Source organism: Lissotriton vulgaris, chromosome 7 (assembly GCF_964263255.1).
Source record: "Lissotriton vulgaris chromosome 7, aLisVul1.2, whole genome shotgun sequence".
Classification (NCBI taxonomy): Eukaryota; Metazoa; Chordata; class Amphibia; order Caudata; family Salamandridae; genus Lissotriton; species Lissotriton vulgaris.
In genome coordinates, this window is record NC_141695.1 from 856,439,840 (window position 1) to 856,464,524 (window position 24,685).

At 44.7% G+C, this 24,685-nt stretch overlaps 1 protein-coding gene across 4 annotated transcripts in view; it reads right to left on the reverse strand.

Moving 5' to 3' along the window:
* Nucleotides 1-24,685, reverse strand: part of SGCD (sarcoglycan delta) — a 1,117,370-nt gene that overhangs the window by 666,193 nt on the left and 426,492 nt on the right. The gene's annotated exons all lie outside the window — the stretch shown is intronic.

The following is a 24,685-nucleotide window of genomic DNA, read 5'->3' on the forward strand; positions in this document are numbered from 1 at the left end:
GTGTGTAAGATCACCACTGATTTGGGTGAGGGTTTCCTGCAAATTAAAAAAGCCAAAAGCATATCTAATGTAGCTTGTGAACACCTCTCAAAAGTAGTAACACTTAATGTGGTAGGAACAACTATGATGTTGGATTCTGGAGCACAGATCTCTCTTGTCTCTGACACTAACTATCGGTAGAAGTTTAAAAGATTGGTAAGACTATTGCAACCTAAAGTAAAACCTTATAGTTATGGAGGCAAGTGGATAGAATTACTGGGCTATTTTAATGCCAAAATTGAAATCATAGGGAATAGTATGGGAAAAACTGTACATGTGCCACTAGTAGGGATACCCCATTATGTTGGCCTCTTCAGAAAAATGTGGGAATCTCTGTCAGTCCGAATGCTTTTTGCCAACATCAGGTCAACACAGTGAGCACTCAATTAAAAAAATGTAAGATGTATTTGTAAAAAAAAAAAAAAAAGGGGGAACACCATACTTACTATCAGAGGCTACCTATTATCAGAGGCATAATAATTAACAATGTCTACATCGCCATCTCTCGACCAAAAGCTAGAGGAACTCGTCAATAAGGCTCTAGAGAAAGCCCTAGGCTCAATTGACGACGCTATTAATAAAAAATTGGACTCCCTTTCCAATCTACCCTCTGCACCCTCTACCAGTAAATCTAATGGGGTATATAAAGGTAATAAAAAAGGGCTATTATCCCAACTCAATCCAAAAAAGGCGTAAAAAAGCTGAAGAGCTCTATTTCTACAGGCCCTAGGGGCGCTGACCAGACTGGTGCCTCGGGCACCCCAGACGGGCATGGTATAGGCCCAGAACTTCCTATCCACATCGACAGCGACGAAAGCTGTGAGGAAGAGCTTGAGCTATCGTGCTCATCAGGATTTAATACAGATGTGGAGGATGAGAATGCTAGGCGAAGCGGAAGCTTAGAAGGGGCTTCTAAGGCCTCAGCCTCTAAAGGTATGCCTCTAAACCCATTCGGGGAAGAAATGTTTGATCCCCTCCTAATTAAGCACCCACTCTCTCCGGAATGGACCCCCTCGCAACATATCGTTGACTACCTTTCATTCTGGCTCAGAAGAGAAATACCCCAAGAAGTGAGGTCTAGACTCAGATCTGAATGCCCACGCCCATCCCTACCAAACAAGGTCGCAATGACCCCAGAGTTAGACCCTAAGGTCGTGGCTTTTATAGCCAAAAACAACAGAGACCCTAGGAAAGGTCTGGATAAAGGGCTTAAATCTTGTCAAGATCGCCTTCTTGATGTAATAGGACCTCTTGCTAAAATATTCGAGATGACAGAATCTGCATACGTAGGGAATAACCAGATTTATATCAAAGAACTACGAGAATGGGTGCAAAGAGCAATATGCCTTGTTGGCAATGCTAATACTGCCATCTCCACCGAAAGGAGAAAAGGAGTCTTACTTAAAATAGATCCTAAACTCATTGAACTAGCCAAAAAAGACGGAGGTCCCGACTCACAAGGTCTCCTCTTTGGCGAGGACTTCATTAAAGAAATGGCTAAGTATGTGAGCACGTTCAGCTCGATTAAAAAATCGCAGAAGGAAATTAAAAAAGTATTCAACGATAGAGTTTTTGCCAGGGCCGGGAGAATACGGGGTCGTTTCCCCGGCCGCGGAACTCAATCTTCTAGACCCTTTAACACCCGTGGAGGGAGATTCTCCAGCAACTATGGCTCCAACAACTATGGATCCCAATTCTTCCCGCAGAGACAGAGGAACCGAGGACGCACCTTCAGAGGCGAGTGAAGACAGCGTTCCTTTTCTTCAGGTAGGAACCTTGAAAGACCATTCAGATATCCCTCCAAAGGTGGAAGGGAGACTACGCCAATTCACTGGGAATTGGAACTTAGTAACACAAGACAATAGGGTTTTAGATACAGTAAAGGGTTACAAAATAGACTTTTTAGGTATTTCCTTTCAAACTCGCCTCCCTCGCAAGATTACCTTCTCCCTCAAAGACCGAGACCTAGTCTCCAAAGAAGTACAAGAATTGTTACAAAAAGGGGCAATAGTCGAGACGCAAACACAAGGTTTCCTCAGCAATGTTTTTCTAGTGGAAAAGAAGAACAAGGAACAGAGGCCCGTAATAAACCTAAAAGATTTAAATCGTTGGGTAGTTTACCAACATTTCAAAATGGAGGGTATACACCTCCTAAGGGATATTTTGAGGAAAGGGGACTGGCTCACGAGGTTAGACCTGAAAGACGCCTATTTAACAATTCCCATCTGGGAACCCCACCAGAAATTCCTCCAATTCACTTGGTTAGGAAAACTTTACCAATTCTGCAGTCTCCCATTCGGTCTGTCATCCGCCCCCTGGTGTTTCACCAAGGTGTTACGCCCTGTAACCGCCTGGCTCAGAGAGAGAGGGGTGAGACTGATCATATACCTAGACGACATCCTTATAATGGCCCAGTCGAAAGAGACTGCATCTCTCCACACAAACCTTGCAATTCAGGTTCTGGAACATCTGGGTTTCATCATAAATATCAAGAAATCTTGTACTACTCCCGAACAACAAACACAGTTCCTAGGCTTTACGGTAGACACTCTCAAAGCGGAACTGAAATTACCCTCCGAAAAAGTCAGGAAGGTGAGGAAGGAGTTGAGAAAGGCTCTCGCGAGGAAGACCTTCCCTCTGAGAGTACTAGCGAGAATCGTTGGCCTCCTTTCTTCGACAATCCAAGCTATCTTCCCGGGACCCCTCCATTATCGGGCACTCCAAAGACTAAAGGCAAGTGTTTTAAGATCAAACCATTCATATTCCCAAATGATTTATTTGAATCAGGAATCAAAGACGGAACTCCTTTGGTGGCTCAGGAATGCGGAAGCATGGAACGGCAGAGCCATCTTCGGGGAACAACCGGATCTGATAATAGAATCAGATGCGAGCTTGGAAGGATGGGGAGCGAGATGTGGGAAATACTCCACAGGCGGTCGTTGGACCACTCAAGAGAAGAGATTGCATATCAACTGCTTAGAATTACTAGCAGGTTCATTTGCAATTCGCTGTTTTACACCCAAAACAGCGAAATGCTGTGTGACATTACGCATGGACAATGTTTCGGCAGTCCGCTATGTCAACAAATTGGGCGGTCCACATTCCAAAGGCCTAACGGACCTTGCCAAGAGTTTTGGGAAATATTGCTTGAACAAAGGTATTTCGGTTATAGCGGAACACATCCCGGGCCTTAGCAACGGTGTCGCAGACTGGTACTCCAGGAATTTCAGAGATTCAAGCAACTGGAGATTAGACAGACAGATCTTTCTGACCATTCAATCAATATGGGGTCCATACAAGACAGACCTTTTTGCAGATCGTCTAAACACACATCTGAAGGAATTCTTCAGTTGGAGACCGGACCCTCAAGCTCAGAATGTAGATGCCTTCCTACAAGATTGGAGAGGTCTGAAACCTTATGCCTTCCCGCCGTTTGCATTACTCCCTCGGCTTCTCCTTCATGCTCGACGCTACCACGACATTATAACTGTAATAGCTCCTCTTTGGAGGTCCCAAGCCTGGTTTCCAGTCATTCTGGAAATGAGCATAGACTTTCCAATTCTAATACCCTCGTTCAGGGAAATACTCTTGGGTCCAGAGGGAGACGTCCATCCCCTCGTGGATCAGGGTCTTCTAACTCTGACGGCCTGGAGGATTTCAGGAGACAATGGCAAATCCCTGGGCTTTCGCCAAATGCTTTCAGACTCATTTCTGAGTCGTGGGCTCAAGGTACAAGAAAGGCATATCAACTGGCATGGGGCAAATGGGTTCACTGGTGTCTTCAACGAAGTCACGATCCCGTTTCAGTTGATCTAGTTCATGTTATTAACTACCTTTCTGAACTTTTTACTTCTGGACTCTCTTATAGAACCGTTAATGTCTATAGATCTGCAATTTCTGCAGGCCATTCCCTCATTGATGGTCTCTCCGTTGGACAGAACTTACTCACTAAAAAAATCATGAGAAGCATGAGAGTCATTAACCCTCCAACAGCTAAATATACCGCCCTTTGGGACGTAACACTGGTACTCCGGACCTTATCATCCTGGGGGGAGAACTCTTCCCTTTCTTTGAAACGTATCTCTTTCAAACTTACTGTTTTATTATGTCTGGTATCTTTCAGAAGAACCTCCAATGTCAAAGCTCTAGATATTTCTAGCAGATCCTTTCAACCAGAAGGTGTATGCTTCTACCTTAAGAGAAGAACTAAAACTTTATCTTCCTCTATCTTCTACCCTTTCTTTCCTCAGAATGAAAGACTCTGCGTGGTTAAATGTCTGAAAGAGTATGAGAGGAGGACTGCTAGTCTAAGATCAAATGAAACTCAATTATTGATTTCCTTTAGATTTCCCCATAAAGGAGTTTCTTCTCCAACTCTAGCCAGATGGGTGAAAGGAGTTATGTGCGAAAGTGGTGTGAACACCTCTATTTTTGGAGCGCATTCCCTTAGGGGCGCTTCTGCTTCTAAAGCCTATTTTCTTGGTGGTGGTTTACAAGAAATTCTTAAGGCGGCAGACTGATCTAATGATACTATGTTTAGATCTTGCTACTTTAGACCAATCTCTAATGTGATTGATAATGTTCTTAATGCACTTTGAACTTGCATAATATGGCCTCCGTGTCGTGCCATAAAATTTAGATTTTTCACAGCCTGCTGGGCAGAAAATCTGGATTTTATTAAGGACACGGAGGCTAATATTATCCCGCCTCTATTTTTTAATATGATTTGTAACCCACCCTTTTTTGTTTGAACAATATCTCGGAAATGTATTCTTCTTCTTCTTTCAGATTAAGAATCTACTGGATTAGAAGCTGAAAATTTTATTCGTTGGAATTCTGATGCTGAAAGTTTATTCGTTGGAATCCTGTTCCTTAATCTTTTCTTCACGTTGATCATCTTTCTTCGCAGCCTGACAAGAAGGAAGATGCCTGGTCACAGAGGGACTAGTCTTCTCTTTAGAATGTTCACAAAGTTCTATTCCATTATTGCTGCTGAGCTGTGGTAATAAAGGAGATTTGCATAATATTAGCCTCCGTGTCCTTAATAAAATCCAGATTTTCTGCCCAGCAGGCTGTGAAAAATCTAAATTTTCCTGAACTGTTTGTCAATAGAGTAGGATGTGTTCAAGGACGTGTGCACAACATTTCTTTATAAACTGGAGCAGAACCTGTAACTTGCAAGCTTAGAGATATGCCTCTCAATGTGAGGGTGTTGTCATGAAGGAACAAGATTGGTAGTGTGCTGAAAACAAATTCAGACCAGTAGAAGCCACAGAGGGTTTATCTACAGTTGTAGCGGCACACAAAGCAAGTGGAGAGAAAAGGTTGTGTACTGATTCAGGCAAACTAAAAAAAAGAGTAGTTGAGGACCCTTTCCCATTACAATGAATAAGTGCTATGGTGGGTATGTTAGCTGGGACCAAGTTGATTCTATCCCTCTAGACTTACATTCAGCCTATTTTCAGGCGAGGTTAACTGATGAGTCTAAAAATGTACTGTCCCTTATTATCCATCTTGCAGTGCACTGTTTTAATTGGATGCTGTTTGGACTCTGTTCTGTAGCAGTCGTATTTCAAAGACTCATAACTAACCTGTTAGGCACAGTGCCTGTGATTAATTTTTTTCAAGATGACATCTTTGTTTACGGTGGTACTATAAAACAACCTGTAGAGAAAGTAAGGAGGGTTTCAGAGATTTTGCAGGATAGAAGTATGACATTCAAGGTGAAAACTTGTAAATATATCTGTTCTTAGCTGAGTTATCTGGGCATGTTATCTCAGCAGAGGGTGTAAGTTCCGAGAAGGAATTCATTGAAGTAATTCATAACTTCCTTGTCCAAAAAAGAAATAGGACATTCAAGCTTTCCTTGGAATGGCAGAGTTATATTCAAGATAGAACCCACATTTTTCAAGTAAAACAAACAACATATGCTTATTGTTAAAAGAAAAGAGGTTATATTTGTGTGAAATGGGATGTAGCAACAGGAGTTTGAAGGCATTAAGTCTCAATTGTATGCAGCTCAGAGTGTGCAGAGTTTTGTACCTAGTCTTCCTTATCACCTGGTGAACAGTGCGGGTGATGGTGGATACAAGCAATTATGTAACAGGTTCAATGTGAAAAGGTAGTTACCAATGCGTTTGCTTCCAGAGCTTTGCATGGCCCAGAATACAGGTATTTGACCACTGGAAAGAAGGAGCTGGGCCATTGGGATATTTTAAGCATTTTTTATGGGAAACTGGGTTTGACGTTTTTTCAGATATCAACCCCCTGGAAGAGGTTTTTAATAAGAAGGGTGATTGCCAGCTCATCCTGTATTTGCAGATGGACTGTTGCATTACAAGACTGTTTTTTTCTGTTAGATATATTCCAGGTGTTTCCAACAAATCAGTGGAGTGTCTTTCAAGATCGGTTCGTGTTGAGAATGAGAAGGGTGATGAAAAGGATGAGTGATGTCAAAATCTGTTTGGCTATGGATGGTTGTGTAACAGAGAAGAGAGGAGTTGGCTAGAGATTACATGTTTAATTCAGTATGTGAGTCACTGCAGGACACTAAAGTAGGTACGGTGGTTTCCACATTGGTAAGTAGTTTTTCAAGGGCTACAAATGATCTGTCTGTGCAGGGTGGTTGTTGCTCAGATGATCCAGGTTTGATCCACCAGCAAGTTTATGGATGGGACTGCTTGTTTATAATGAGCATCACGGTATAAGTAAATTACAGGAGAGGTTGAGAGGTTGCTGCTGGTGGCTGGGCATTTATTTACAAGTTTAAGAGAGTTTGTGGGAGTGTGTAGATTGTAACATTAGTGACAAATCTCAGACAGTTAGAACTGCTCCCATGGTGTGTAAAGCCTTGCCAAACTAAACTTGGGAAGCAGTTTCCTTGGATATCTTGGGTCCTTTCTTTTCAGTTCTTTCCCAGTTCAGGTTTTTATTTTAATGGCCAGGATTCCAGATGGCCAGAGATAAGTGTGGCATGTGAGATAACCACTAAGTTGGTTGTTTAGGTTCGAAGCCAAGTCTTTTCACTGGAAAGCAACACTAGCACTGCTAAAAGGCAATAATGCCAAGCTAATTTCTAAGGAAATGAAAACGTTTTTGAGAAAAAGAGGACTTTCACACAAGAGATCTGATTTGTATCACTCAACACAATGGAATGTTAGAAAAGTTTCAATAAAACATTGAAAGGATGTATTCGAATATCTAGAGGCATTGGAAGGGATTGGGGGAATGATATGTTTGATAGAGTGAAAGAGTACAGATTCAGTCCACCACAGATGTCAATTGTTTTGAGATCTTCAGTGAAAAGGAAGCCCTTTACTGGTTTATTTCCTCCATGGGTCAGGGGCACGGGGTGGGGAGAAGTCAGAATTTGTTAAGTATATAATTTGTATAAGTCTGTAGAAAGGGTTGATTGTCCAAGCTAAGGGAAAAGAGTACATTGACAAACAAATTGCTACACCAGATGAGAGTGGTGTAAAAATTGGGGCTATGGTTGTTATGAATAATCCTAATTATACTTCAGGAAACTCCAGATTGAGATCTCCTCTGCAAGTGATGAAATTGTTTAGAGGTTCAGTGAAGTTGGAGGATAGGCGCACGTGGAACCATAACCACATCTCTACGCTCAAGAATTAGTTTTCTGTAATTTTGTAACCATTGTTTGGTGCATCTTGTCATGTATTTCTCCTTTGCACTGCTTCCATTGCAGTTCCTTTCTGATGTTTTGCTTTCCCAGTTTTCCCATTTGTTTTTCTTGGAAGGGAGGGTTGTGGTATCTGGGTTTTGTTCTAGAATGTTAGATTCTTGGATATGTCGGCTGTCTAGTATTTCTGTCAGAAGCTGTATAGATTCTGCTTTACAATGTTTTTGTATGAACATGTGAAGGTTGTGCGGGGTTGTTGGAAACTGGACTTATTGGATGGTGGATGAAGTTCATCTGTTGTGACTAAACTATCAAATTCACCCAGGCCAGAGTCAAAGCTCTTTGTTTACCTTCATTTTCGTAATACCAAAATCACCTTTAGAAAAGGGTACAATATTTCAGATCTGACTTCCAAATATGGCACTCCACATGTGGCCTTCAGAACTGAACACAACACAGAAGGTGCAGCCTACAGAACCGAACATAAAATACTGGAAGAGTTATCAACAATGAGATCGGAGCAAGTGACTCTAATGCAGAAACATTGACTATAATATATGCAATTATGCATGAGAAGCGCCTCGACATTCATTCCGTTGGTTGTCTTATCCCCACAGGCTCTCTTTAGTCTCAAGTTTCACACCTGAACACACAATATTCTTATTTCCATTTTCTGCTCATTATTAGATCTGGCTAGAGTCAGAGTTAGATGCAGTTAATTAACAAGCATTGGCAAAGCCAAACGATAATGCCTTTGAGACGCAATGGCTTTGTAAAACGTTTTTAGCCATGCTGCACAGCGCGCCCAAGGTACAAAACAAGAAGCTTATGATGTGGGCAGCCTCATCCTTTTGTATGCATGTTTGTGCCTATGAATTGGCATAGCCACTTTTTTTTTCTTTCCAAGTTGGATCGGCATTTTAAAAAAGCATTTATTTGGATCATGAATTGGGGAGCAACACAGAGGGTGGAGGTAGGGCAACATGGAAGGCATGGGTAGGGAAAGTAATGCAATGGAGAAGAAGCAGCAAGCAAAAGCGAAGGAGGCAGTAAAACCCTGCAGGAGAGTAACACAGGTAAGTCAAGATGGAGGTCGCGGTAGGGGAAGAAATGCGAGGGTGGGGAAGAGAAGCAATGTACAACAGAAGGAGTGTATGGGTGAGAAGCATCATAGAAGGCAGGGGTGAAAGCAACACAGAGGGTGGGGTGAAGGCAAAACAAAGGGCAGGGGTGGTGAGGTGAAACAGCACGTGAGAGTGCAACGTGGAGCAGGTGGAGGAAGAAACCCACATCCATGAAAGCAATTGGAAAGGACACGAGAGCAAGCGCAGCATTAAAGGGGTAAGTAAAAATACATGAGTGTCAGGAAGCAACACAAAGTGCAGGTGATGAGAAGTACATGACAGCTGGAAAGCACACTAGTACTGTGCAAAAGACAAAAGTAGTTCTTAAAAAGCGAGTGATGGAAGCCAGCCAATCAAAAGAGCTGGCAAAGTGAAATGCTTCCTGAGAGAGTATAATAAAAGAATGATGAGCAGGAACATAAATAGGAAGTAAGAAAATGAGAGTGACAGGAAAGTCTACCAATAGTAGGCAATGGTTGGACTTCAAGCCCCAGTATGTTATTCTTAAGCCCACAATATGTCTTTTGCAACCAGACTGTTCTTTTGTCTGGAAAGCTCTACTTAAACCAGTATGGAGAGAAGGTATTTTACTCCTCGCCCTCTTCTTTACAGGCGTTTCATGGGGTTGCAGTTGTGTTAGCCCACCTATGAATTAGTTCTATTGCCAAGAGACATTGTTAACTCAGACCTCATATTAGGAACAGTAGAAAGCAGCTTTTCATTTCCTATATATACATACCTATGTGTGTGCATATATATACTGGGGCGGGTCTACAAATATCTCACCTGCAATTGCGATGTTTGTCTGAGCAAGTGAACAAGAGCAGAGAGGTGCTCGAAACGCGTTTGGCTGTATCTATGACTCACCAAAAGAGAGAACGCGATGTGCTGACAGCTCGCATTAAATGAATGGAACCAACTCTCTTGTGCGGTGGTGTTTTTTCGAAAGGCAACTTTACGATTGAATTTATATATATACATATATATATATATATATATATATATATATATATATATATATATATATATATATATATATATATATATATATGTGTATATATATATATATTATTTTTTTAATTCATTAAAAAAAACAAAGGTTACAAGGATGTTATACTTAGGCTCAGATTTCACTCATACAAAACCAGTGAAATTCAGCAGTTATAGTTACCTGAGCTAACTTTAACTTACGCCCACCCAATGAACTGCTTATGACCTCACATATTACATCGGGAAACATCCGTTACAACGCGGATGTTACAACGCGGTGCTGTTACGACGCGTCCGTAACAACGCAAGTCGTTACCACGACTTGCGCTAGAGGGCGCTAGAAGATTAAAAATAGTAAATTTACTATTCCAACACCTTCCCTAGTGTCCACGGGGACTGGTGTTAGAATAGTAAATTATACTATTCGATATCCGCGCCCCCAACGCAAGTCGTGGTAACGACTTGCGTTGTAAGGGACGCGTTGTAACCGCACGCGTTGTGACGGTACGCGTTGTACCGTCACCAATCCATTACATCACTCATGACATGGTCAGTGACATCAGCCATGACATCAGTGACAACATCTCAAATGAAATTATTGCCTTACCCAGAGAGTGTATTTTGGATGCTTCCCCAATCATCCTACGCAGTGCCCATGTGGGCTGCAAAAAACTTACCAAAACAAGTACCCTGTGGGGCTTGGCAATTTGCAGCAGGCTTATGATCCTGGTGCAAACGCAGCTGATGCTGTGAGTTAATGCCAACATTTGCCAAAGCAGGAAGCCAGAACACTGACCAGATTGACTTCCTCATCACCCTCGACATGGAGGCCCTCTATACCAACATCCCAGAGAGGGCCACACTAGGGGTGATTGAGAAGGTACTGAATGCTTCAAAGTGGGAATCATCGACCCCACCTGCATTTGTTATGGAATGCGCCACACTAGCCTTAACTGAGAATTTCTTCGAATTCAAGAGACTATTCTACCGCCAGACGCAAGGCACCTCAATGGGGAGCACCTTCGCCCCAAGTGTGGCCTGCCTCTATATGGCTGAGTTTGAGGGAAAGCACATCTTTCACGCCAGGCTAACATCAGATTGTGGAGACGTTTCATAGACGATATCCTGATATTTTGGACAGGCAACAGGGAATCATACAATGAATTATTTCAATGGATTAACAATTTGAATCCATATCTGAACTTTACAATCACGGCCTCTCCATCTCAAATAGCTTTTTTGGACTTGACCATCATGATTGAATGTGGTAACATTACCACTACAATGTATAAAAGAGTACCAACCGCAACAGCCTCCTACACTTTACCAGCCACCACTCTAAAGCCCTGAGAGAAAACTTACACTTTGGGCAATTTTTATGGGTGAGGAGGAACTGTAGCACCACTGAGAGGTATAAATCAGAATCCAAGACCCTCACCAGTAACCTGACAGCCAGAGGCTATCCCCGTAGGAACGTTTCTCTAGCAAGAAAACTTGCGCAAAACAATCATAGGGAGAGCCTCTTAGAGCGCAGGCCTGCGGTACAAAAAGTAAACGAACCTATGACCTGTGTGACTACTCTCACACCAGCCTCAGACAAACTAAAGAGAACACTGGCACATCTTGAACACAGGGTGCCCGAGTTTTGAATGACCACGATTTGCGTTTAAGCTTTCTAGGAACATCAAGGATATCCTCATACAAACTAGGCCCAAAAGAAAGACAACTGACCACCAGACAACCTTGTGGCAACTACCTACAGTGAAAGGCCACTACCCGTGCGGGATGTGTAGTGCATGTGCATTCACAACCACACACAAAACAATCAAGCTGAATGACTCTTTCACCTGGAAAATAAGGAGTCACACTAATTGCAATACCACGAATTGCATCTACCTTCTGATCTGCCTGTGTGGTCTCTACAATGTGGGCATGACCACATGCCCCATAAAGATACGCATTTCGGAACATCGCAGTAACTTCCGCTGCAAAAAGAACAATACGAAAATGTGTGCACAATATCTAGAACACAAACACTCAGCAGACTCACTGCGGTGGTTAATACTAGAAGCAAGTACCACAGCTACCAAACAGAACCTCTTCATCAAAGGGCAATGGTGGATACACCGCTTATCAGAGGACAGCACAGGCCTAAATGAGGAGATACCATGGAGTGCAATCTAGTCCCATAGCAACAAGACTGGACACTCGCAGAGTCCCGATTGAGTGATGATTGAAACAACAGCATAGTAACATACAATAAACACTCAGGGACTGATACTCAATACCTGTTGGATGAGATAGGTTAATATGATTAAGATGAATTATCGCAAACAAACCCCAGCCTTACTCCTGTACATTGCGGAAGGCTATGAACCAAATGACACAACTCTGTCAGGGCCGCCTTAGTACCCTCACCAATCACGGGACCCCATAGGCAATCGAGTGGGCTCAGTGACCTTAAGGGAGGGTCCTTTCACACATAGCAAAACTAATATGACACGCCTAAAAGAAGCCCCTAGAAACGTGTAACACGGGACCATACACTATAATACAAGCAATTTTTTGTAAATACACAATTGTTGTAAATAGTCCAAAACACAGGAAAATAATATTCATGGACGCACCCCTAACACATAGGTGGCGAGCCAAACTAATAAGATCATATGGGACCTTGCTAAAACACCCCTAAAACATACCTCAGTAATGTTATGAGAGGTATCTCTGCCTAACAAGACAGCACTCCATCATGGCCGCCAACTTTACCATACCGATCACATGACCGTATATGTGACACGTTCGGGGTCACATGACCCCAGGATCTAGAGAAAAGCATGGCCTCCCACCAAACAGGTACCTCCCTGACTTGGCGGCGTGGGTAGGTCCTGCTGGCAGCGCACGAGGCTACGAACTGTAAATACGAGGCACGAGTACTTGTGATTGAAGCGCCATACACAATTAGTGTTAACAACTAGGTTCCTTGTAAAATTGACTGTCTAAAAGGGTAGCGCGGTACACGGAGGGAGGCGAGCAAAGCTCAACCCGACTTAACCGCAGCTACGCATGAGAAGTAAATCTGAGCCGTACACAACACCGGCGGCTTATTAGGGGCAATATGATTTATAACTTAGATCCCCTACACCAGCCCTGAGAACGAGGGACACCCGCCTTAATTAATCACACAACAAAGAGACACTGGATAGTCCGATGCGGGTATGAGTGACGCCAACAGTAATAAAATAGAGTATAAAGGGGAGCACCGATTAACACATTGGCTTATGAAACCAACCAGAACGCGACTATGAACAACACCCTAATATATTAAACTGCAATATTACGGGGCACTGCAGGGGGATATCTCCGATAATTAGGCCACCGCTGCATTCACAAAAGGATATGGGGCAGTGAAAAGGAGCAAGCATTCCTCCTCCATCACACGGCGCAGCTTGGGCAAGCTCAATGCCCGGTATATTCCAAGAGGTTGGTTTAAACAGAAACACAAGCCTAGAACAAAATAGCTCCGCATTTCCTTGCTTAGGTATCCTGTTTTATGACAGTACGACATGCCAGACACTGGATTTTTCAGAAGACCCAGAGGGGAGTACACAACATGAACCCCTTTTTAAATTGTACACATATCTGATGGAACTGAGCTGAAGTCACTGGAGGAACCTCTAGTGATCTGTTCATTTACTGCTCTGTAAGGCTTCATGCAGACTGAGCATTAACAAGAGATGATAGAACATACTACACTGTCTCCTTCTACACACAGCCATAACCTCATGGAAGCCTAATAAACTATTGTGCAGACAACCGGATACTGATGATGCCTGGGTCCTTTACAGAATAGGCGAGTCCTGTGCTTAAATTGACCACCATTTGCTCTGCTTCAATATCCACAGGGGCATGCAGTACACAACTTGCTCACTGAGGATAATTGTCATATTGTTTTTAACCACTTTTTTAATCACTGAATACGCTAGCTGCACAAATTTAGCGTGTTCTGGGGAAACGTATTATGTCACCACCATGATGGTCTGGAAATCTACACCTGTTTTATATGCCTTTTTGTCTCATCATTGCAGGTAGATCCAGCCCATCACAGATTCATGAACACAATAAGCACTTTCTTCTTGTGACACTCAGACTAGCCTATTGGATACTTATATAGGTCCTCTAGTGTAGAAAGATTAAATATATTGTCGCATAAGGTCCTGAAGAATCGCGAGTGAATTAACGTAAACGCGGGAAACATGTTGACCAGTACAAACACACACTGACCGGCACTGAAATAGGAACATTGCATTCCATCAAGTGCTGGTTATCACACATTTTGATTAAGACAGGAGACCCCCAGAATAAAGTTTCTCATAGGTACTCCCAGCCTTGTTTTAACTCATTTTCATGTCTACACAACCCTGGCCTCACACCCGCACTTCACAAAATGGCTGTTGGATAAAAGATCTCTGATAAAGTGCCCCTCCTAGAGGTGAGCCCGTTGGGTAATGCACCGCCGACCCAACGAGGAGCAGCCCAGAAGATGAAGCATGACACCTGCAAGGGTGTGTGAGGGCATTACATCCACCAAAATGGATGCCCAACTGTGACCTCTCTGAGTCCAGTGGCACCACAACCCTAGTGTGACTCATACCTTTCTTCTCCTGAAGAACGGCACAGCCTCCATTGTCTTGAAAGCAGGAAGCCCTCATAAGCCCGGAGGCCATAAATGCAACACCAGAATGACTGTCTGCAGCTAGCCTAGGGGGTCTGCACAGCCAAAAGAGGAGTCCTTCTACACACATCTGCCTCACTGATGGCCCCATGAACTTTGTTTTGAGTGAGGCTCTCTGTGCAGGAGGAGTCACTGCTGTGAAGGTGGGAGCCCAGACCACATTCACTACATAGCCCAAACTGCGCCGGGGACAAGAAACAAAACTTGTAAACATGAGTCTGTGCACTAGAAGACTTGTTGCTGAATGGGACAAAGAGACATTGAATTGAGTTCCATGTTTGACTTGAGAGAGCATTTAAGCCACCCACCCCATGCCTAAACCTGCCTTATACCTTTAGTGCACTTAGAACTGTAGATGCCGAATCTCAATCAAAGCGGAAGGAGGATACCAGAAGGATACAGGGGGTGCAATGCCTCTCTGTTTGACACAATTTACTTTGCAACCCTGTGTGTTTTTTCCATTGAGTTGTGTAGTATCTAGTTATTCAACACAATTAAAGTACTAGGCCCTAAGTTATTATGTTTGTTGGATGGCCATTGCGTGGTGAGCTCTTGAACACCACACTATCTTCATGGGAAGCCTATGACTGATCGCCATAGCTATCCTGTGAATCAAATGCTGAAAGGGTTGTGCTTGGCCTGGCTTCTTGAGTTATTGTGTGATGGAACCTAGAACATGAGCAACAAAGGACATTACCCCCCCAGTTGGGAGCCTAGTAATCCCTGTCTGCCCTCTGGTCCATCCAGCTATTGTTGATCAGTCCATCAAATGAAGAGCAATTACCTACATTTCGTGGACCAGTCCACCACACAGTGGCCCATGGTTTGTGGATCAGTTAATTAAATTGAGATCACTATTGCAAGTTGGAGGTGCCCACATTATGTGATGTAGTCCACCAAACACAGACAACTTCCACATCATCAGTGACTTTAGCTTTGTGGATCATTCGACCGAGCAAAGACCACTAACCCACGCAGCAGTAGTTCACGTTTTGTGGCACTATCCACCAAACACAGATTGTCAATGAGATTATGGCTGTAGTCATCACATAAAAGGTGTTTGTTCAACAAGCAGTTACATACATTTTCTGGATCAAATATTCACTGCAGCCACAACTATCCATGGCCTGGGTTTGGTAGATCAATTCACCAAACAGAGACTATGGGTGTGAGACGCAGCAGTCCAGCTTTCTGTATCGTTCAGTCAAACACGCACTGCAGCCGCAACTATGATAGGCCAGTCAGCCCAACACAGACTATGGCTGCAATTCATGTTATCCATTTTTATTCATCCATGCAAATGCATATCGCAAACACTTGCAGCCGAGGACTGGCCTACATGAGCAGTCTCAGTTTCTAATGATGAGAACACTTTAACGTGGATAATGGCCAGGTTTGGCTCGTGTGCATATTTAGATGAGGTGACAATCGGACCAGTAAATGAAGAACACACTGCCAGTCCACGCTTGGGAGACAGGTCTGGAAAAGGCTGAGTTTGCTAATTCATCACTAGCAGCTATCTAGCAGGAGCACACTGGTGACATTGATCCTGAATTAGCAGCAGCCCAAAGAGTAGGGTAGATGTGAACCACGGGTACTATTGGCCATCAGAATGGTGCAAGACCCATGGCATTACTGAGCTTAAATCAGCAGTGTACCCCCAAAAAGCAATTGGCCCTTGGGACAGTGAGCATCTAGGATGGCCATTACTCAGCAGTTTGTACGCAAAAGGTTATAGTTACTCAGTAGTCATTTCCCATTTCTTTTTTTGACCTCCAGAGGCGGCACCTAAGATGATGTTGCCCCTAAGTGGCGAGTCCACAAGGTGGTATTGGTCCTAGAAGTCTTCTCAGAAGAGGTTACTGAAATCCAGCAGTTTTTCCACAATACCTTAAAAGTGAGCCCCAAAAGTGTTATTTTCTTTAAGGAGCGATAACCGCCCTCAGCAGTGATCCCCAAAGGCTTTATGACCTCAATTATCAGTGAGTCATTGGCAATGTACAGCAAAGATCCTACAGGGAATTGTCAACATTCAGATATCTCTTGCCCCCCCCTAGGTGTTAGGACAGCCGCCACCTCCTAGGGATACCCCTAGAGAGACCCTAGGGCATTATTGGGCCTCAGTAAGGAGCGGTAAGACAGTATCTGCCCTCAGTTAGCAGAGAACTCTCTAGTCTTTCTCTGCCCACAATTAGCTATTGCCAGGGCTTTAGGTGGGCCGGGTCTCACTGGGTCTGAGCACCAGCAGTTTGTTAAAAGGGGCCTCGAAACGAGTCTCTATCGGGCTTTGTCTTGTGCCCTGACACAGGAGGTCCGTTTTTTTCCAGACTGCAGTGACAGCAAGCACATCGATGTGCACATGCTCACACTGCTTAATTCTCACTAGTGGAGAAGTTACGGCATGATGTGATGCTAGGTGAGCGTTGTTGGGGAAGGGAAATCCTTTAAAGAGAGTCATTTTCTCACTGGAGTTCCCTTGACTTTTTGAAGCTCAAGAGCAGCAACATTGTTGTGGTGTCACAAGGGCTTTAACCCCTTAAGCACTGCCGTTGGCCTACGGTCGTCGCAAGCACTACCTTGCCAGTGCTGCGCATTACCGTTGGCCGACGGGCCAGCGCTCGTTATTCGAACGTTCAGCACTGGGTGCAGAACGTTCAACGCAGTTAAGGTGTTAAGTGAAAGCTTTTTCAATATTATATACAAGCCATAGCTGCTTCTTATTTATCCTATGGAACTAACAGCCATTGACAAAGCCAATAGTCCTGCCTTGTTGTAGGTATGATGTTATTTGTTGTATCATATATCTGGATGCAATGATAGAAACAGCAAAATACAGGTCAAGAGGCACACTGTGCTAAACACAGATGTTTAGCTTAGGTGTTTTTTAAGCCACACCCTTAATTACATTGACCACGCCCCATTGAGAGACTCAACCCCTCCCCCCCCAGTTTTTCCATCCTACTTAAAGCACTGGCTATAGTGCCCAAAGCTCGGGGTGAGCACCCACTGTAATACTGCTGCCTCTTGTTAGCAGCAAATCACAGAGCGTTATTTGGCCTCAGCGGTGGTTCCAATACCTAACGGGCCCTCCTCAGCAGTGAGTGCCCAAGAAGTTTGGCCAAGTAGCAAGGAGACCTTAAGTTGTGACTGGGCCTCCGTATTGGGTGCCCACAGCACCGAGACCCCCAGGCCTTATTAGCCCTGGCACTGAATGCAGCGATGAACCCCTCTGCTGCCCCCTCGACGCGGCGCTGCCTGTCCACGTGGGGAGCGCACATCCACTGAGCGATTCCGCCAGCGCCAAACGAGCTTATTCGAGGGGCACTTTGTTTGCATTTGCTTTTTCTGTCTAATTCATGGCGTTGCCATGAGGCTGTAACGAGGGGGGCGTTCCTCGCGTCAGTGCAGCCCTCCTGCGTCCTCATTAGCGGATCCCTCACTGTGGCGTCCGTGCCCCAGATACAGACGCCGGCTGGCACGTTTGTATCCTGCCCCAGCTGTCAGCCTCGTGCTTAGGCGCTGCCTGTGTGCGTCGCCGGACTCACAACACAGAGCAAACCCCGCACACCTCACGCTGCACCTTACAGGCCTCTCTGCAGGGACTTTACCTCACAGACTCGGCACCTGGGGAACTTTCATGGATTGGAACCAAGGATAGACGAAAACATCCTGTATGCAACTAGATTTGGTACAATATTCATGCATCCACCAGGACTGTCCCAACCCTGCACCATTCTAGGAAATAGTTGAGAAACGTCTCTAAACAACTCTACAAGACGTTCCACAAACCAGACACCTCTCAAATCGTTTGTTGATCCCAAACATTGAGCTGTCAGCTGGTGATGGGCGCTACTGAGAGCTGTGCAGGCTGGCAGCATCCTATTTGGGCCTTGCCAGTGAGAACTGGCGGACGTGATTTGGTGCAGTGAAACTATTGACTGTTAACATCGCCTGACCATAAAAGATACGACTAGAAAAAAATCGGAGAAAGGCACCAAATGTGTTAGATACTTTGCCCTTGGAAATATGCAACCCTCTCCCCCACCTACCCACTCACAACAGGCGCGGAACGCCCAGTGGGCTAAAAGGGTTTCAACCTACCTCCCACCCCGTCGCCTTCTTCAGCCGGGCTAGCTGCACCTTCTCCCTGAAGGCATGAATTTGACCTCAATTCGATCACCGTGCAACAAGCCAAAAGAGTGGGAACAACAAGGGATGAACAGAGCAGAGGATTCTGGGAACAAGGTTCTATTCCCAGGGTTCCTGCTGCCGGTGGAGCCCAGCATCCATGGCCTTCAATACACATCAACCGCGCCGGCCACCATTGAAAAGGTCAGTAGCACCAGCAACATTAGTAGGACAATGAGCAACTATTTCAGGGGGCGACCAGGAGACCCCGACCCACCTGAGCAACAGAGTTTGGTGACCTGACAGAAGTGGCTGGAAATCCGACCTGCGGCGCAACGTCTTTTAAGAAGGAGGTGACTCCGCCCACACCAGAGAACAACATTACCTAAAGGGCAGCTAAAGCCTAAATGTTGATCCTTTGGGCCAGAGAAACAGAATGAGCACGTGGGGAGTGGGAGTAGAGAGGGGAGGGAAATTGAGTGCGTTTGGGAGTCCAGCAGTGTCAGGAGACCCACAGAGGGTTAGATGGAGACCCCTGTGCACTGCGAAGCAGCTGAGAGGAAACTGGCGGTCTGGAGCGAGTGCAGAGCGATATTTGTAAGTTCAACAGATGGATTTGTTACCCATCGTAGTTCAGGCTCCCTTCATCGACCTCAAAAAGATAAAATACTTAGCCAGGCCAGCCTTGACACGATATAACCATGATCCGCAGGCTACATGCTGATCACCGCAGCTAGCACATTACCCAACTGTGCTATCTCAGGCGCTAAACCTACTTTCCTGCGGGGGATTTCAATGATGTGGATTCTGATTATAGGATATCAGACAAGACTGTGCAAGTCTTTTAAACTTGGCAATAAAATCAGCTCTCTCTGTAATTTAAAATGTGGATTGTCTCAAAGTACCAGGCCAAGAGGTGGGGAGGTTAAAGGAACAGGCAGGAGACTGAGGAACGGTGTGGCCTAAGGGGCCTAGAATGGTTACACACAAGGACAGGGTGAAGGAAGGGAATGGTGGAGGGGCATGGGAAGGGTGAAGACAAGGGAGGGTAAGTGCAAGGGAAGGTTGGGGGAGTGGATAGATGAGGACAGAGGAGAGACCAGCAACCAGTGGAGAAACCCGGGTTAAGGAAGGAGTGGATGGATATGCTAAATATATTGGGGGGAAGAAAGAGACAACGTATGGGCTGAAGGAAGACAGAAGGGGTTTGAGTCATGACTTGTGATTTCTGGCGAGGCAGGGATTAGTGGGGAAACTGGGGATAGCAGACAGACTGCTCTTGAGACCAAAACTAGGAGACACTTTTGGAGACAAGTATAAGGTACGGATGGAGAAACAGGCCAAAGATGGAAAGTGAGGGCCAAAGGAAAGGTAGAGCAGCAGGGACACGGGGATGAATGGTTGACAAGGTAAATGGATGAACGGGCAGACAAGAACAAAGGATGGGTGGTGAGGCAAGGGATAGGCAAAGAGTCAATGCCAAGGATGGATAGTGAGTTGAGCAGTAGAAGCAAGGAGATACACCGTACAGAGAAGGGTGAAAAGACAGAGCCAATGGATTGAAAGAGGAAGCCAGTGCTAAAGGTTGGAGAAGTACAAGGTTAAAACACGTAAAATAAACAGAATCGCACATAGAATGTGAAAAGTACATGTTCGATTTTTGTAAATCACTTGCTTGTTTTTCACAAATCAAAGATTAATTGTGATAAGCAATGGTTCAGAACAACTGCAAAAGGTCCTCCTTGGTAGACGCATGGGCAGAACAATGACAGTGTTGTGACACAAGTTCACTCCATGAATGTGAAACTGTGAAAGAGTGCGATTGATGGACAAACAAGGACATAGTGGATAACATGCCTAAGATATGGGTACAAATGCAGATTGCCTGTGCACACGTGAAAAATAAAGGCAGAACAAATACTGCAAATCCAGCATACAACAATAACAGTAGTCCAGTGATGCGTTTTGGTCTTGGTTTAATGCCAATACGATGCCCAGCCAACACCTGTTTCGTCAGGGTGATGGACCCACAACTTCTTCAGGGCTACAAAGATGTACAATGGCATATTGTCAAGCAAAGTTACAGGCCCAATCGGGCAGTACAACTTCGGCGAACACTGTGACTTAGTGCTACCCAGCACCCAAGGTGACATGAGGAGGGAGCATATAGGACACATGTGGCATGTCATACATATAGTTTTGTGACAGTACAGTAAAAGTTTGGCGAACACTGTGACTCTGAACTACCCAACATCCAAGGTGACATAAGCAGCGGGCGTACAAGACACTTGGCAGAACAGCATAAGGGTGGTTCATGACAATACTAAGGTCATGGGTGGACCCTTGAGGTACGCGCTTTGAATTACGGTATCCAAATACCCATATTTAGGGCAATCCCACCTAGACATTAAAGACATGTTGACAAATGCAATGTGTTGAACAGTTAATAATGACTCAATGCATCTACATCATTAGCTAGTCTAACCACGCTCTAAAAAACATATAACAAAGTACTCAGTGACAAGTGTAATGAGGAGCAGGATGGACAACCACCTGGATACATGAAGGAACAGGGGAAAGAGAATGACACAAAAAGAAGGGTGAGCGGAAAGAAGGTAAGAGTAACGAGGAGAGTACCCTCTGAGTATAATGAACAGCAACAGTGCTTACATAAGAGGGCTGAAAGGCAGGGAGGGGATAATATCTGTAATAACAGAAATGCAAGAACGTGCCATAAGAGCCTGCTAACTGGCCGTAACACGTGATTAAGAATCAGGGGTAAATGCGATGTAATGAGATGGCTCACCTCTACACCAGTTGTACTTCCGTCCCGGCTGGTAGGGGTGAGTAACTCCAAAGAGCAGAGTATCCAAGAATGTGTAGGTATGTACCATACAAAGAACTATGGACAAAGTAGAGTTAACAGTAGGTCAGAGACCGGAAGTGCTAAATAGCAAAAATACCGTGCCCTACAGGAGATGTAATTGTCTAGTCATGGCAAAGAAAACAGCTGCCTCAAAAGTAAAGTGAGTGCAGCCAAACGCATAGAGATGAGCCACGTGAGGAGATCAATTTTCGCTTTGCATATATAACCCCTTTCCACGGGGCAAAAACGTAAACCTCTCTTGAGAAGGGATACCATGTCATCAGTGAGGGTGCATTAGGAAATGTTGATAATGTCAACCCAACTCCTGCGTGTCTGTTAGTTCTTCTTGTTCCCTGACCTGAGATTTCTCCTGTAGTTGTTCGTGGCCAGCACTCATGCGCCTCTCCTGGTTTTTTTTAGCTGATCCCCATTGGTGGGTTGCGCCCTGTTCCCCTTTTTTATGCACTGAACTTCCTTTAAAAAAGAGTTCCCTGGTCGATCTAGGTTGGAAGTGCTCGGTGTGTTGTCTAATTCATCGTCACTAGATGCTGGCATACTGAGCGAGGTGGATCTGGAGGAAATGGAAATGGTTTGCTGTCTACCCTTTTCCAACCTATCCTGATCATTCAGAAGGATTTGGTTGTATTTTTCAGCAAAGGTAAACGCCCTACCTGTAATCTATCTCATCTTTCTTGAGTTTTCTTGCTTTTTGTTGTTTAATATCTTCCTGGTGTTTGGCTAACATGTCAGAAAGTATCGCATAGTTCTTTTCAGTTGCTTCTGGTATGGCCAAGATCTTTAATTTCCTCCTCAAGTTTGATCATCTCTGCCTGAAATTGGATTACCTTTCGGTCTGCATTCTCTATGAGTATGCCTATCAGTGTTTTTGAGTTTATGGGGAGTGATTCTTCCCAAAGTTTTAACAGATCCTCGTCTAGCTCATCATACGTGGGGAACATTTGTGCGCTTAACCCCCTAGGTATTCTATCTAATCTGAGATACTGTCTCAGAGTAATGCCGTCCCACCATTTACTATTCTCATTCTTTTTCAATTTTTCTAGTTTAACACGTTTTTCTCTCAATCCTTCATTGCATGTTTGATTAGTGTTCTTCACACTGGCCGCCACTGTGTCGCCTTTTGCAAAATTTTGAAAAAGCTCTTCCGCTATCTTGTCTCAGTTAATGATATGAAAACAGGTGCAAACGCAGGTGTGGATGCCTTATGGTAGAAGCGTATGGGTAAATTACCCAAACACCTCAATGCACTGTCTGTGCATGGACACAGGACACCTAAAGTGTGATGCATAATGGCGTGCACGGATAACAACATACATAACTCAGTGAACTTCAGGGGTCCAGTACATCTTTGTAGCCCTGCAGAAGTTGTGGGTCCATCACCCTGACGAAACACGTGTTGGCTGGGCATCGTATTGGCATTAAACCAAGAACAAAATGCATCATTGGACTACTGTTATTGTTGTATGCTGGATTTGCAGTATTTGTTCTGCCTTTATTTTTCATGTGTGCACAGGCAATCTGCATTTGTTGTTCTGAGGCCTTGTGTCTACCTTGGGGGTTTAGGGTCATCCCCCTGCCTGTGGCACCGTTTCACATAGTTACTTTCTACATACACCACGTATACTTGAGTAGGCTCCAACGCATACTGCATTACGAGAAACACATCCGATTATTCACCCTTAAAATAAAGGTAGGAAGGCAGAGCAACCTTAGTGCATGTGGCAGTCATCTGGATGCGTTTGAGAGAACAGCAGCAACATGAGGGGAACAGAAACGTAAGAGTGGCAGATAGGATGAACAGCAATCTGCGAGGTAGCAGTGAGTGTTGGACTCTGAGCAAGTGAGGGATCCTGATGAGAAGGCAGAGGGATGTGGAAGCACTCTGACAAATAGCACAAAAGAGAGTAGCAATCAGACATTGTGCACGGAGGACTGGCCCTAGGATGGAGAAGCAGCATGAGAGAGTGCTGCTTCCAGAGAGGGGTTTTTCCGGAATGGACAGTACACTGAAAGAAGGCAGCATGCAAAAGGAGAAGTCAGAACAGTACCCTGAGGGGTTTCAGAGAGAGGGGATAGCACAGGAGAGGGCAGTGGCACACAGAGAGCAGTACCCTAAGCAGGAAGCCTGAGCAGTACCCCGAGAAGGGCACCCCAGGAATCCTGTGGCAACATTTCCAAGGGACTGTTGTGCATTGAGGGGACTTTCAGTATTATAGAGCTGAACACTTCAAGAAGGCTGTGCCTAGAGATGGGATTGTCAGGGATGAGACTCCATCTCAAGAGAGAGCAGCACATTGAGATGAAAGACAGAACAGTAAATTGAGGAGGGGAGCAGACTGACGGGAGAGCAGCTTGAGAGGCAGAAGAACCAAGGCGGTATCCTAAGAGAGAGCAGTATCATAAAGAGACACAGGCACTAAGGGTTCACAGGGAAGGGGCAGTGACTAAGAAATAACACCAGAGTGAGAGGGCAGCACCACCTTTATAAAGGAGAACTAGAAGTAAGGGCTCAGAGTAACAGGAGCACCCCAAGAGTATATCGGTTTTCGCGAGGGATAGCAGGAAATCCAGAGGAGAGAACGCCACCTGGTGGTAGGGGGTATCCAGAGTGATAGTAGCATGCTCAGAATATCAGAACAGCACCTGGAAAAGAGAGAATGCCACCCTAATGAGGAGACAAAGGTAGCAGCCAGAGGGTGTGCAATCACCCTATACAGGGGTAACATCCTAAAAGAGAGTTGCAGTGTGAGTGTGACAGGAAATCACTTTGTGAAACCAAGAGAGCAGCACCCCAATGGAGGAAACACCCAGAATCTGAGAGAGAGAGAGAGCGAGAGGGAGAGAGAGAGAGAGAGAGAGAGAGAGAGAGAGAGAGAGAGAGAGAGAGAGAGATATTAAAAGCAGCACACTGAGTGGGTTACACTCTAGGAGAAAGTATGGATAGCCTACTGAGGAGTGAGGAGCCAGCCAATACACTCAGGAGAGAGCAGGGCACTGGCATACTTAGAGACATAATAGCACCACTGCAAGACAGGAGCAGTGCCTTGGTGAGCAAATAGGTGGACAACACCCTGAGGAGAAATACTTGCTATTATCGATAGATTGGGTCATTGGAAAAGATATCCTGGAGGCCATTGGTCTAATCT